Source organism: Lathyrus oleraceus, chromosome 6, assembly GCF_024323335.1.
Source record: "Lathyrus oleraceus cultivar Zhongwan6 chromosome 6, CAAS_Psat_ZW6_1.0, whole genome shotgun sequence".
Taxonomy (NCBI): Eukaryota; Viridiplantae; Streptophyta; class Magnoliopsida; order Fabales; family Fabaceae; genus Lathyrus; species Lathyrus oleraceus.
In genome coordinates, this window is record NC_066584.1 from 46,686,370 (window position 1) to 46,702,743 (window position 16,374).

Genomic DNA, 16,374 nt, shown 5'->3' on the forward strand with positions numbered 1-16,374 from the left:
ATTGAAATTCACCAACCATTTTTTTTTACCAAAAACCTGCCACACACAAACACAATTTTCAAAAAGTTACATGGAAGTAGAACAAAAATAATAAATATACAGAAATAATAATAAATACATGAAATAGTAAATACATGAAATTCACGTATTTTTATTATTTATTGAATACATGATATGTTCGTTCATTCATGATATACTAGCTCATTGATAAATAATAATAATAAATTATATACTCATAATAGAAAATAGAAATAGCAATAATATATATATTCATATCATATAATTAATTTTAGATATCAATTAATTTTACAATTCAATCATGCAGAAAATAGAAAATAGAAATTATATCTCACTTTTTATATATCAATTAATTTTACAATTCAATCATGCACTCGATATGTTAAGCCTTGATAGTGTTATTGCATCACAAATATATATTTTAGGAACAATTTGAATGCATTGAGTGCATCTATTTATTTTGAGTTGTTTTATACACAAAAAGTAACACACACAAAAAAAGGTTAGGACATATACTCATAATAAAAATAATAACATATATCAATTAATTAATTAATTATATATATATATATATATATATATATATATATATATATATATATATATATATATATATATATATATATATATATATATATATATTTATATATATATATGGAATTATTGGCTTTGATCTTATAATTAAAAATATAACATATTTGATTTTTATGGTTGATAACATCATATTTTCATTCATTAAAAAAGTAATAAAATATTTTCTGCTTATTTTTCAAAAAATAAAATCATACTGTGATATATTAATACAAAATAGAAAAAATATGTTTTAATATTTTTTAAAAGAAGCCGATGATATTATTCTAATTACAAATATACAATATAGTTAAAAAAACATAGATACCCAAAAGGAGACAAAAATGGGTAATTTTTTTTTTTTGTATTTTTCCCATAACTCTAAAATTTATAAATAATTTAATTTAATTTTAGTCTGAAAAATCTATTTTTTTCTATAAACAAGCACATGAACAGATTTATGAGAATTAAGGAGAAACAATCTACTATTTCCTATAAATAATTATGTGAACAAATTTATGAGATTCAAACCTTATAGATGTAATTGTAAGAGATGTGAATAATGGTAGTACACAATATAGAGGAGACGATGGGCAATGGTGAAGTGCGGCAGAGAAAATGGATGAGGAAACCAAATGGAAGTTTGACTGTAGAAGAAAAAATGAACGAAACTGATAGAAGAAAATGATATTGAATAATGAGATGTGAACTAAATTTTTTTTTAGAGTTTTAATATCTACATTTCTCTCTCTCTTAGTAAATACATTAAAAATAAATATAAATGAAATGACCAAAAAACTTAATATAAAATATAAATTATATATTAAATTAATTATATTAAAATAAGGCATAGTTAGTCCACAGGTCCCTTAAGTTAATTTTAAGTTCCGCTTTAGTACCTTAATAAAATTTTTTAAATTTTGATCCCTTAATATTAATTTTGTTAGTATTATTGGTCTCTTCTATTAGTTCATTTTGAAAAAACGTTAATATTTACCAACATGACGTGCCAACTAGGTAATAACTCAGCAAAAGATAAAAAAATGGCATAATTGGTCAAAATATGAGTCAGCATATATATTAAAAATCAATTCTACTAAATCTTTTTTTTAAAAAGAATAAATAGGATTACCTTTCAATTCAAATACATTAACTTACATGTAAGCTCAAAATCAATTCTATTAGGAAAAAATTCATTTTCCTCAACTCTATTTAACTCCACACCTTAAGAACCGACATTATATCTAACAATTAAAAATCTCTATCTACCAAAATTAAAATCCTTTAAAACTACTCCAATCCATAAAAACTAAAACTTTACCACACAAAAAAGAATAAGAACAAAATCCATTTTTTAGATCTGAAAAAAAACCATAAAAGTTGTAGTAACCTATGTGATTTACCCAAACAACATGAAAGAACATAAATAATCAGCACTATTATACCAAAAGACATGTTATAATATGGTGTTTTTCTATGCTTACAAATCAAATGTCAACATTAACATGAAAATAGTAATGAGAATAACATTTGCGGTTATGTAGAACTAAATCTACAACAGTACTAACCAATAAGTTTTGATTATTTCCAGCATAATTCAACGGCTTCAAACTCTAAATCGTTTGATCTAAGACATGTACTAATTCAACGTTGTCCAACCCATTTCGGAGGTGGCCAAAAAACATAGGATTACAAGGAAAACAAGACAACGATGCAATCTGAAAGTGACTCAAGTGAAAAAGGTGCATATTTGGATAATCTAGAACCTGGAGGAGCATTTCACATCTCTTGCAATATTGTAAAAAAAAATGCAAATTGTTTTGTTGGAAAGAACAAATTGTGTTCGTGCAGGAAAGGAAAAAGTTGATAGTGTTGTGGTGAAAGCTGAAAGAATCCATTGAAATGAAATTAGGGTTACAGTGTTTCACATGATTAACAACAAATAATAATAAAATGAAAATAAACAAAATAAAAAATCAGGTAAGATAACATACTGCCAAGTAGACGTCCACATATGCATAGTTTAATTTTTTTTCTTCTTCAAAATTTAACGGAATTGATTAATTTGATTAATAGAACTGTTTTAAGGGACTATAATGTAACATTTTTTTAACTAAGGGACTAAAATGAAATAATAAATTAAATTAAGAGATCAAAAAATAAATTAAACCTTAAAATAAATAGGCGGGGGCAGGGGATGCATTCTCCATCCCGAAGTGCTCTCGGGGATATTTTTCTTCCATTCCCGCCACTATAGAAAACTTTCCATCTTTGGGACCCCAAATGGGGCAATCTCCGTCACGATCCCCGCTAATAGATGCAAACTCACATCCCTATCCATAACCAGTGCTAAAGCTTAGTTCTTCAATTTTAAAATAAACATTATTTTTGTAAAAATTATGTGTTGTAAAATAAATATTGTTTTTAATTTTTAATGGAATTTTAATTTTTATCTTTCAATTATATCTTTTAATTAATATTTTATATTTATTATTTTTTCATCTTATATTAATAATAATTAAAATACACTAATAATTAATAAGCATACCTTTTTCTCTTCCATGGTGGTCTAAATCAAGTGAATATAATAAGCATTTTAAGTATATTTACACTTTTTGTTTTTGCTGACTCTACAAATTGTGTTTTCTTGTGGTTTTTAGTGTTTTTGTTTTAGCTTTTAGCTCTTTTCTTTCGCCTCTAAATAAGAATGATTAGTATATATGTTACATCATTTTCATATCATTCTCAGTCAGTAGTTTTTTGTGGGAACTTATCCTAGAATAGTTATTCTCAATACTTGCCAGCAGTACACTTTCGGAAATGTAATCTGTGTGGTTCTTTTTCATGATGAAAATTTATGTGGTCTCAAGAATGGAGAACAACTTTCGAAGATATATCCAATCCAATTTATTATAATTGTTTTGTATCATGAGTCCCGACATGGGTTTTTAAAGTTTAATATAATATTAATTATTAGTTTAATAATAATTTAAGATTTTAAAAATATAAATTAGAAAAATATAATGATTTTTAATAAATGCAACATCAATGATTATCTCACAGTTCTCCAGTTCAACTTAATTCAGGTTTCTTAAAATTATATAGTCAAGTTGCTTATTGTAAATAGATAAATAGATTTAATGTGATAGGAAATAGGTGAAAATTTGTAATGTTTTGTTATATTGCATATCTTTTACTTGGGTATGGTTAGTATATTATATTTCTTTTGCCTTGCAAGAAAATATTAGTTAAAGCTCTTATAGGAAAACATAATTTTTTTTATAAAAATAATAACATTTATTTGTTTTTTATAACAAAATAATATTCAAAGAACATCTCAAAAAATGATTGTTAGAATTTTTGAACTAATTTTATTTTATCTAATAATTTAATGACCATAATTTTACTCTAAAAATAAATATATGAAATGTCATAACCCACACTACAATAAATTTTGTTTTATTTCAAAAATGATTTTCTTATAAATTATTTCATATGTAAATTTCTTATCAATTTCAATAGTCACTTTTAGCTATTGATATTTGTATATAGAAATCCATGAAACAACAAGCTCAGGACTATTCCAACCGACCTTAAATCTAATGTGTTGTGTTTAGAAGATATTTTTTGTTTTGAGTGTAAGTATTCATGATGATGATAAAGGATTTGACTATTAAATACGCTGGTATGATTCTACCTTCTAGCCAATGCTCTAGTTAGTCTAAAATCATGTGATTACTCTATCTATAAGGTATTGTCCTCTATGAGGGTAGGAACTTGTTATAATTATGTCCTTTAAAAGAGTTGTCTCATTAAATTGACGAGTGCAAGTTTTGAATATAAATCAATCTTGTTATGTTCGGAACTAGAAATTATCAATGAGGTAATGCTTTGTCGTGATGTATTTGTGCTTTTCATGCGGTGGAGAGAGGGTTGACCTAAGAGGTTAGCACTCTGACACCAAGTCAGTAAGAGAATATGGAGTAATGTGTGAGTGAGTCTGGATTTAAATCATACATCTTAATTCACGTGGGATCCCTTATATACGAGGGTTGGTTAAGATCTTCAAGATCTGGATCAGATGTGCAATTTCTCTTATTGGGAATTTGGATTACCCATAACAGTTGCCCCCAAGGCTTCTTGTAGCGTGGTAGCGAAAAGCCTTTCAAAGAATCGGGTCAGGTTCCATGCATCATGGTAGTTACTTGGAGAAACAAAAGAGATTTAGCAGCAAGTGTAAATAACCTAAGGAAATGTGCATTAAATACTAGTCTCATCACTGAGATATTTTACAAGATTTCTTTGACACATGGCCCTAGATTTCTAGATTAGGCAGTTGCGCATCTTCCTAGGATGCTTAAGCGCACTCAAATTCCGTTGCATTCCTGAGGAGAAAACCAATCGTTTCTTTTTGCCTTTCCATTTTCTTTTACTCTAAGCTATTGATTATCCAACCTTGCTTCTCTATATAAGGATCACTTGGTGTTTCAAAAATTCGTTTTTCCTTTTAACCAAACCACAAGTTTCTTTTCTTATACAAACTCTGGTTTTATTCTCTGAGCCTCGACGATATCTATTTCATCAATCCCTTTCCTTCTTTTGGTCATACATTTCCTGGTTCAATGCACCATCTGAGACACCTTTTTTAAATATCATCTCCATTATCGGTTCTTTCAAGTACCATTTTTCTCTTTCTTGTTTACATTTCATTGTTCTGTTTTCATTTTTCTAGTTATGGACTAAAATTTTGTTCCTCATGGGACATATATCGAACATGATACTCCAACAACAGGCTCAACAAGATATACCAGAACCAATATAATAACAATCACTAGATGAAACTACAATAAAGAACAATAAAGAACACAACCCAAGAACACAATAAATTGTTTACCAAGTTTGATGAAATTACACCTACGTCTGGGGGGCTGAGCCCACAACCCAAGAAAGAAAAATCACTTATTAGTAGTTTAGTACAATTAGTCTTACAAGCAACAACAAACCCTATGTTTTTCAGTGCCTCTTTCTAACACTACTCGATGACTTTATATTTAGAGCATATCCCTAAACATGAGAACCTACTCACTTTCTTCTCAGTCACAAAACCAATGACAGAGAAAAACAACCACTAAACCTTAATGATCAACTTCAATCTTAACAAGATTAAATAATGTTGAAAATTACAACTCAATTAGACAAAATTTCATGCCAAGATACTGAAACATAGAGGTGTACATAAAGATTCTAAACTAATCCTATTAGTGCATTAACGTGGAATACACGACACAAAACCTAACACTCTAGGATCTTCAATTGGAGTGCTTTCTTTCCAATGTAGGTTTGAGCTCCTTATATAGCAAAATAACTATGCGATTTTTCCTTGTGGATTTGTAGTTATTTTTGTCTAGAATCTTTGCACAATCCGTTGGATATTTTATTTGCTCCTTGAATATCTCCGACAAAAGATATGATTTGGTTTGTTACAAATTCAAATTTAAAACTCTTATAAATCTGATTTGATATTCTAGTTGTTCATAAATCATATAATCATATTTCTAAAACAAAAAGAAATAAAAACACAATTGAATCTTCTTAAAAGATTATCTTAAAATAAATAAATCTGGCGCCTGTTGCATTAGGCCCAGATATTGTACCAACATGTTGGAGTATCACACCCAACAAGTATCCCTTTTGCAGTTCCATACAGCTTTAGCAAGCTATACCAATCTTGAATACTTAGACACTTCTCCAAGGTGTTTTTTTTTGCTAAATGCAACCAATCCAAAGGACAAATCCACTAGGAACGACATCACCCCCTTCGGAAAATTGTGGCAAAACAACTCTTCAAGATAAATATCAGTTTTCAATCGGAACAAGTGATAACCAGTATAAGTACTGGATCTTCAGAGCATTATATCAGCAACAACTTCCATGTATTAGAGTTAAGCACCACCAGTAGTAGAAGTCAAAAGCATCAATACATATGCTTACACATAGTCCATTCAGTTTCTCCAAACCAAACAGACAATCATGCAATCGTTCATATACTTAGTCACGCACGAACCTAGTATCACATAGTCAGTAGCATAAAATCCTACTAACTAACATATATCAATATGAAATCACTGATATACTTAGTGATGCACACACAATCAATTATTAATTTATATCAGAATATGTAATTAATACTACTAACACAGATAGATTTTTTTTCACAGATGTTCCGCCCAATGCTCCAGTATGGAGCATATCATTAGCACTTTCCTAGAAGGGGTAGCACTAAACAAAATACATGTTGTCTAAGCAACACCATTACTCCAATTTTCCCCATAATTTGGAAAAAGGTAAGGTCTTCACCCTGACATCTAGAAGTTAGTCATGCATAGGTTAGTATGTTAGCATATACACAACCAAAAACATGAGAAAACAACTAGAACAACATCCTAAGATGCACAAGCATAAGATCTGTTTTATTGTATATAGTTTAATCATAGGCTAAGAAGCCATTACAAATCTAGAACAAAATAACATATCCAAAATACTAGGGCCAACCATAACTGACTAGATTTGTAACTTCCTCGCAAGAGTCCTTCAGTGTTTCCTGAAAAGAGAATTCATGAAGTCCTCAAATTTTTCTTCTGACTCAAAGTCACTTGCATCCAATTCCATTAACTCTTTCACAAAAACCTCAATCTTCCTTATCTTCTCAGGGTTCAAGTTTTTGATCAATATCTTCTTGGATCCATATGTTCCTTCAGGAGGTTCAATAATGGTGATCTTATTCTTAAATTCTCCAGTTTCCTTGACATCCTTTACCCAAGCCTCCAACATATCAACAACATCCTTATGAGCCTCAATTTCTTTGACAACTACGCTTCCATCAGTTTGATTAGATGAATCATCATAATTTTGATTAACTTTGTGAGAAGGAGCTTGAATGATTAGAGAGAGATCTAAAATCGTAGAGTAGGATAATGCAATATGTTTGTTTTTCTTGCATGTAACGCCAACCTAGTTATACCACACCTTATATAACCAAGGAAAAATATTTATTTTATATGCCAAAGTTCTCTTAGGGGAGAGAAACTCCTTTTCTCTTTTGGCACAACTCCCCAACATTGATTGTTATGAACTTTGAAGAGTGCAAATACCAAGGACACTCGTTAGTATTTCAAATTGAAATCCATCCACAAATTTAATGAGAATGTCCCATACCAATGTCATGACATTGTGTACAAAATTGTACTTATTCAACACATGCTTTAGCCTGAGCAATTTCTTATCACTGCTCCCAAATGTAGAAAGTTCACTTTCATCATCAGATAATATTACTCTTCTTTTCTCCTTGCTTACCCAAGATATTATGTTGTCAACAAGATTTAGTTATGCATCTATACCTCGAGTTTTGATGATAACAATATTGTATTTGTGTGAGAATAATTTTGGTACCCTAATGGTTTGTTATTGTGTAGATTTAATAGCTAATTCTGATTCTGAGTACATGACGTACAACATCATCAATTTTTGAATAATGAGCTCCAAATCCGCTTATGCGCTAGTTAGTATAAATTCTGAAAGATGTTCAATATTGTTGCTGCAATGATATTTCTGCTTCTGTGCTTATTCACTCCTGAGAAGCTTTTGAGGATACACTATGTTGTTGCTGCAACGTTCTCTCAGTTTGTACTTCTGGATGTGACTCTGATCACCAAACTTCTGAAGAATGGCACGCTTCTGAAGTTGTGTTACGTAGCTGAAGATTTTGAAGATCTCAAGCCAGGCAATTGAAGTTATCAAGGTTCTGACTGAAGATTTTGAAGACTTTGAATATTCTGAAGATACTAAAGATCTCAAGCCAGACTACTGACGTTGTCAAGGTTCTGACCAAAGATTCTGAAGTTTCTGAATCCAGCTCCATGTTTCTTCATTTCATGCTTCATCAACTTTCATCAGAAGCCAATAAACTTAAAGATAAGATCAAAAAGGAACGTGATCAAATAGTACATAGTATAAATCGAATATCCTTTCCACTACCTGATTTCGTGGGTACATAATAGTATTGTACATCACACGTGTCACTGATTTTGTGGGCGAATGACAGTGTGCAATATCACTCCTTTCACCATCCAACAGAGGACAGCCACTCTATGAGCTTTTCCAATTTTTCCCTCCAACGATCTTCTTATTATGCTATATAAGTGAGACCTGGAGACTTGAAGAACAAGCGAGTTTTACAACATTTTGACAAGTTTATTTCTTTGTGAAAAACTATCATTCTTTTGTACACAATTTTTCTTTAAGTGTTTGTTTATCATTTGTGTAAAATCTGCTTGTATAAAAGCAACTTGTAACATAAAAAATATTATTCAAACTATTTGTTTGATCCCTTGAGGAGGTTATCCTTGAGAAGACAAAGAAGGTCATTATGTGTGAGTCATTAAGGAGACTAGGGTATAATTGGTTCTTTGAGAAGACAAAGAAGGGCATTCTTTGTGATTATTTTAATATGTTGATTATAGTGGATTAAGTCCTTGTGTATAAGAAAAAATTACCTTGGCGGGTGGACTGGAGTAACTTTGAGTTTCAAGCGAACCAGGATAAAAATACTTGTGTTTTTATCTCTTTGTTATTAACTTGTTAGTGGTGCGTTCTTGTTTTGGAAAAAGCTTTTGCTTGTAAAACCCAATTCAAACCCTCCTTTCTTGTGTTTTTCACACCTTCACATGGTAATTATCACCATCATCATCTATGTCATTATCATCCTTAACATCTTCATGGACACGACCAACAACTTCCTTATGGACTTAAGATTCATTCAACATGTTGGACATGATGTATGCCACCTTATTAGCACATTAGAATTTCTCAAACCTGAATTCTGGGAATCTTCGTCATGAGGAATTTTCATAAGCCCAATTCTTAGTGGAACCATATTTAAAATCCCCTCAACATCTAGATCAAACTTGTCTGATATATACTCCAGCGCACCAACTTCCAATTCATCAAACCCCATGACATGTTGTTGACTAGTCATACTTTTAGATATGTGAGAAGGACTTGTATCATAACCACTTTCTCCCTAGGCTGATCTACAATAGGTTGTTCAAAGTTGGGAGGACCTCCAGCATGACCATCAGCCTTCCCTTCTATGACACAATCCTCATGAGTTACTTCAGACTCCTGAGACAAATGTTTGACCATATGTTTGGACATTTTGATAGACTTTTCTTCATTGACACATTGTTTAGACTTGTTGAAGTTCATATTCCATCTTTGATCTTCTAGATATGGAATAATCAATTTCCTTGAGTCTTTAATTCTCCCCTTTGGTCGATTTCCATGTGTCTGGTACCCTCACTGTTAAAATACCAACTTTTACTTAAGGAACCTGTGTGTTCTATGGAGCCAGTTGAAGTAGTATTAGAATTCCATTTCTTCTTAGCATGAACTTCCTTGCATCCTCTGATGTTTAGCTTCAGCAATTTGAAGCAATAAGGCCTTGTACGTCCGTATTTTCCACAGTGATGGCATATCAGAGGATATTTCTTGATACCGCTGTGATGAGTTGACACATGTTGAGCACGATGCTGGGATATGTGGTCCAACTTCGAAACTCCAGTCTTCTTCTTATGAGGAACTTTATGAGCTAATGATGAAGATTTAGTTGTTGAGTGTTTCGAGTTGTTGAGTAATAATATAATTTTACTCTGTTATTTTTAATATTATTATTGAGATTTAATTATACTGCTGAGTTGTGAAAGTCAGAGATAACTATAGTGTTAGCCTTATATTGGCTAATTGTGGGTTCAGAGAGGACCCTATTGATACGAGATACGAGATGTAATTTGTTGATTTATTATGAGTTGTGATTGGCATTATATGCTCATTCATTCATGTATACTGGAGATAGGTAGGACTTCGGTCCAACGAGATCAAGTTCTTAGAGAAAGCCAATGATGGTCTTATTATTCAAAGAGAACATTTTCCAGAGAGGAATTAGAGACGTGGATAATTACGTAACATAACTCGAACATCCTAACTTTTGGTACCACATGCATATTAGAGTTGAATTGCATAGCATGTCAGATTTGCATTGTAGTTATTTGTGGATGAGAATTAATGTGTATGATTTGTGTTATGTCTGTGAATGCTAGCCTTGTTAACTAATACACCAATAACTTCTATAAAGTTATTCTCACCCCTTTTATGTTATTTGTGGATTGTTATGCATCTGTTGTAGATACAGGTAGATGGCAGTAGCTTTGAGTTGGAGGATGACACATATTTCCTTCTTCTTTATTTACATTTTCGAGTTTCGTTTAGTTTTGTGTTGTCACTATGATATGTAACACTGGGATGAGAATCATTTTGATTTGTGTCTTGTTTTTCTAAGACTTATGGGATTGTTTCCCTCATGCTTGAGTATTAAACTATATTTGGATTTATTCAATTGAACCTGTTTGAGATTATCCGCTGTGTATTTTTGAAAAAGTTTTGAGAATCATGTTTGTGTTAAAGAGATGTGTGACACCCTTGGTGCTTAAATATGTTTTATTTTCATGATTTAATTAAATAAGATTCATAGGGTTTAAGGTTGTTACATAGTTGGTATCAGAGCAGGTCGGTCCATTCGGCCTAGGTTGTGACTAAATTACACCCTTTTGTGTGTGAAATGTGTGTGGACATTGTCAATGCTTACTTTGTTATTTGCTATCTACTTTACTATTTATGATTAGTTAATCAGTTTTGGATGATCGTGTAGAAAGAAATGGATGGCAGGAATGATCGTGCGATTGTCGATGCTTTAGAAACAATGACTGGCGTGATGGCATCGATAAACATAGCTTTGTAGGAGAACCAGAATCAACAAGGTGCACGTGATGAATTCTATGGGATATGAAGGTTACAAAGGAACAATCTGCCTACCTTTAAGGTGAGATATGATCCCGAGGGTGCTTTGAGTTTGTTGTAGGAAACCGAGAAGATCTTCTGAGTTATGGCTTGTATGAATGCTCAAAAGGTTATGTGTGGGACCCATATGCTATTAGAAGAAGCTGAGTATTTAAGAGATAATTCCTGCCAGAGGTTAAAGATTGGAGGTACTGAGATCACCTGGTAGAATTTCAAGCGGGAGTTTCTAGAGAAATGCTTTCCGGCCGATGTTTGTAGCAAGAAAGAGATCAAGTTCCTTGAGATGAAGCAAGGAAGCATGATTGTTATGGATTACGCCGCTAAATTCGAGGAGTTGTCTAGGTTATGCCTTCATTATAATGGGGTAGGAACTGAAGGATCTTAGTGTATCAAGTTTGAAAGTAGGTTGCATCCTGAAATCAAGCAATTCATTGGGTACCAAGAGATTCGTTAGTTCTTTGTGATGGTTAATTAGTGTAGGATCTACGAGGAAGACAGTCGTGCTAGGTCTACTCACTATAAGATTGCTTATGAAAAGAAAAGTGGAAATCAGTATCGCGGTAAACCGTATGGATTTCCAGATGCTAATGGTGAACATAAGTTTCAATAGAAAATTGATAGTGGGAAAGGAACAAGTGGGGGAGGTGCTCCTACTTCTCTCAAGTGTTTCAAGTGTGAACAGATGGTTCACCGTGCTTCAGAATGTGTTGCTATTAAGTGTTTCAAATGTGGGAAACTGGGGCATCATGCTAATGACTGCAAAAGTGGTTTGGTGACATGTTTCAGCTGTGAAGAGGAAGGTCATACCCGTACTCAGTGCCAGAAACCGAAGCAGGCTTAATCAGGTGGAAAGGTCTTCACTTTGAGTGGAGCAGATACTTATGGGTCTGATAATTTGATTTGAGGAACATGTTTGATTAATGTCCCTTTGATTTCTATTATTGATACGGGTGTGACACATTCATTCATATCTTGTGACTGTGTGAGAAAATTGAATCTTGCGGTGTCTACTATGAATGGTAGTATGGTTATCGATACTCTAGCTATTGGGCCAATGACTATTTCTTTGGTTTTTTTGAATTTCCCTTTGGCGATCTATGGTAAGGAATTTGGTATTGACTTAGTCTTCTTACCTTTAAGTCAAATTGATGTTATTGGGGATGAACTAGTTGGAGTTCAACCATGTGCATATGAACTGTTATAGTAAGTTGATGTTATTTCTCGAGTTTGTTGAAAAGGAAGATTCTAGTTTTATATATGCTAGTCAAGTGGAGGATTTCTTAAAATATGAAGCCAAAGTATTTATGATGTTTGCTTCTTTGAATGTCAAAAGTAAAGCAGTGATGGTTAATCTTCCTGTAGTGTGTGAATTTCTAAATGTGTTTCCAGACCACATTACTGATCTACCGCAAGAAAGAGAAACAAAGTTCATCTTAGATTTAGTACCTGGTACTAGACTAGTGTCGATGGCACCATACAGGATGTCAACGTTAGAGTTGGGTGAACTGAAGAAAAAATTAGAAGATCTGCTTGAAAAGAAGTTTGCCAGACCAAATGTATCATCGTGGGGAGCTCCAATGTTGGTAAATAAGAAAAATGGTAGTATGAGGTTATGTGATGATTATCGACAGTTGAATAAGGCTGCTATCAAGAATAAGTATCATCTTCCTAGAATTGACGACCTTATGGATCAGTTAGTCAGAGCGTGTGTGTTTATCAAGGTTGTTATGAAATCAAGTTATCATCAAATTTAAGTGAAGGATGAAGATATTCCGAAGATTGGGTTTAGGACTCGATATGGTAAGTATGACTACTCGGTGATTTCATTTGGTGTGTCTAATTCTCCTAGTGTGTTTATGGAGTATATGAATAGGATCTTTTATACTTACTAAGATAAATTTTGTGTGGTATTGATATATGATATTATGGTGTATTCTAAATCAATTGAAGAACATACGGGACATATACGAGTTGTGCTTTAGGTTTTGAAAGAGAAGAAGTTGTATGCCAAGTTGTCCAAGTGTGAGTTCTAGTTGCAAGAAGTGAGGTTTCTTGGTCGTGTGATTTCTAGTGGTAGAATAGCAGTGGATCCATCAAAAGTAGACGTTGTGCTACAATCAGAGGCTCCTAAGTCAGTTATAGAAATCAGGAGTTTTTTGGGTTTAGCTGGTTACTACATAAGATTTATAGAAGGTTTTTCGAAGTTAGCTCTGCCTTTGACTCAGTTGGCTCGAAATAGTCAAGCTTTTCTGTGGGATGTTCAAAGCAAAGAAAGTTTTCAGGAACTGAAGAAGAAGTTAACAACGGTGCCAGTTCTAATATTACCAAATGCAAAAAGAATCTTTTATGGTATATTGTGATGCGTCCAAGATGGGTTTAGGTGATGTCTTTATGCAGAATGGCCAAGCGAATTCTTATTATTCACGTTAGCTGAAGATTTATGAGAAGAATTATCCTACCCACAATTTAGAGTTCGCAGTTGTGGTGTTTATGCTGAAGATGTGGAGACACTATTTGTATGGTTCGAGGTTTGAGGTGTTCAACGACCATAGGAGTCTAAAGTATTTGTTTGACCAAAAATAATTGAATATGAGGCATAAGAGGTGGCTGGAATTCTTGAAGGACTATGATTTTGGTTTAAATTACCATCGTAGTAAAGCCAATATGGTAGCAGATGCTTTAAATCAGAAGTTTTTGCACATGTCGACCTTGATGATTAGAGAGTTGGATTTGATTGAGCAATTAAGAGATCTTAGCTTGATGTGTTAGGTGACATCGAGAAGTGTGTGTTTGGGTATGTTAAAGTTGACAAACAGTGTACTTTAAGAAATCAAAGAAGGGCAGAAATCAGATTTGGGATTAATTGATAGTTTGGTGTTGATTAATCAAGGTAAAGAAATGGATTTCATGGTTGATGAGAATCAGATTATAAAGTTTTGAGAAAAAGTTTGTGTACTTCACATGTTAGAACTTAGAAATATGATTTTGGAAGAGAGCCACGAGAGTAGTTTAAGTATTCATCCCGAAGCCACTAAGTTGTACAGAGATCTTAAGAAATTATTTTGGTGGTCGGGAATGAAGAAGGATGTTGCAAATCTTTTTTATGCATGTTTGACTTGTCAAAAGTCAAAGATTGAGCATAAAAAGTCGTTTGGACTTATGCAACCAATGAGTTTTCCTGAATGGAAGTGGGACAATATTTCTATGGGTTTCGTGACAGGTTTTCCAAAGACTCTTAGACTAAGTGATTCAATTTGGATGGTTGTGGATAAAATGACTAAGTCAGTGCATTTTATTCCGATAAAGATCAGTTTTTCATTTCAGAATTTGGCAGAGATCTACATCAGTATAATTTAGAAACTGCATGGGATTTCGTCGAGTATTGTTTCTGATAGATATCTGAGGGTTACATCAAGGTTTTGGGGGAGATCTTGCAGGAAGCCTTGGGGACTAAGCTAAGGTTGAGTTCGGATTATCATCCATAGAAGGACGGTCAGACATAGAGGACTATTACGTCTTTGGAAGACTTATAGAGGGTTTGTGTCTTAGAGCTAGGAGGCGCTTGGAACAATTATCTACTGCTGATTGATTTACATAAAATAATAGATTCTATTCTAGGTTTGTAATGGCGCCTTTTAAGGATTTGTATGGCAGGAGATGCATGACGCCTTTGTGTTGGTATGAGTCCAGAGAGAGTGTAGTGATTGGACCTAAGATTGTTCAGCAGACTATAAAAAAGGCGAAGATGACTCAAGAAAAGATGAAGGCATCTCAGAGCAGACAAAAGAGTTACCATGACAAACGAAGGAAGACTCTTGAATTTCAAGAAGGTGACCATTTGTTCTTGAGAGTCACCCCGATGACTGGTGTTAGACATGCATTGGAGCCTAAGAAGCTTACTCCTCGTTTCTTTGGTCCTTATTAGATTACCCAAAGAGTTAGAGTTCTTTCCTACCAAGTGGCCTTACCACCATCTTTTTCGAACTTTTGTGACTTTTTTCATGTGTCTCAGTGATAAGTGCCAAAAGATGGTATTTGACCACATTAAATATTGTAACTTATTGGCTCAAATTAGTGTTTTCTACCATTAATATCCCAAAATTATGAATAGGATCAAGTTTGAAACCTATAAGTGTTATGCTTCATAAATTCTTTCCTATTATGCAGGAATTCAACAATTCACTAATACTGGAACACAAAGCAAGAAAGGAAAGATCATGCATGTTCGCCAAGCGAGCATCTAGCGAGGCCCGTGTGAAAGCTCACCCAACAAGCCAACAACAAGGCTCGGGCGTGGAGAAACAGAAGCAAAAATCATCCTCCTCGCTAGGCGAGCCTTAAGCGAGCCATCTCGCCCAATGAAGCTTCAACGAGCACCAGGTGAGACAAGTTAGAGACTTTCCAGAATCAAAATTTTCCATTCTTTCCAGGAGATGTTGTAGCAAGTAAGCTCGCCATGCGAGATAATGCAGTTTGAGATGCTGATTTGACAAATATTTTATAGTGAAGAAAGGTTGTTTACCAGGCGAGGCGACAACTTTCCAGACGAAAGCAGCAGGACACAACCACTACATATAGTTTCAGAAACATTTCACTAGAGGAGACTTGGAGAATTTAGAGAGAAAATACACATACAGAGAGAGAGAGAGAGAGAGAGAGAGAGAGAGAGAGAGAGAGAGAGAAAGAGAGAGAGAGAGAGAGAGAGAGAAGAGTATAACTTGAAGAATACGAGATGGATATATGTCATTCATCAGGAAATCACCATTGATGCTCATCCGTCTTTATTTTTTCTCATTTGTAATCAAAGCTACCATGAGTATCTAAATCTATTTCTTTTTGGGATTGGATGTAATCCATCAGCACCGTATGTATTCA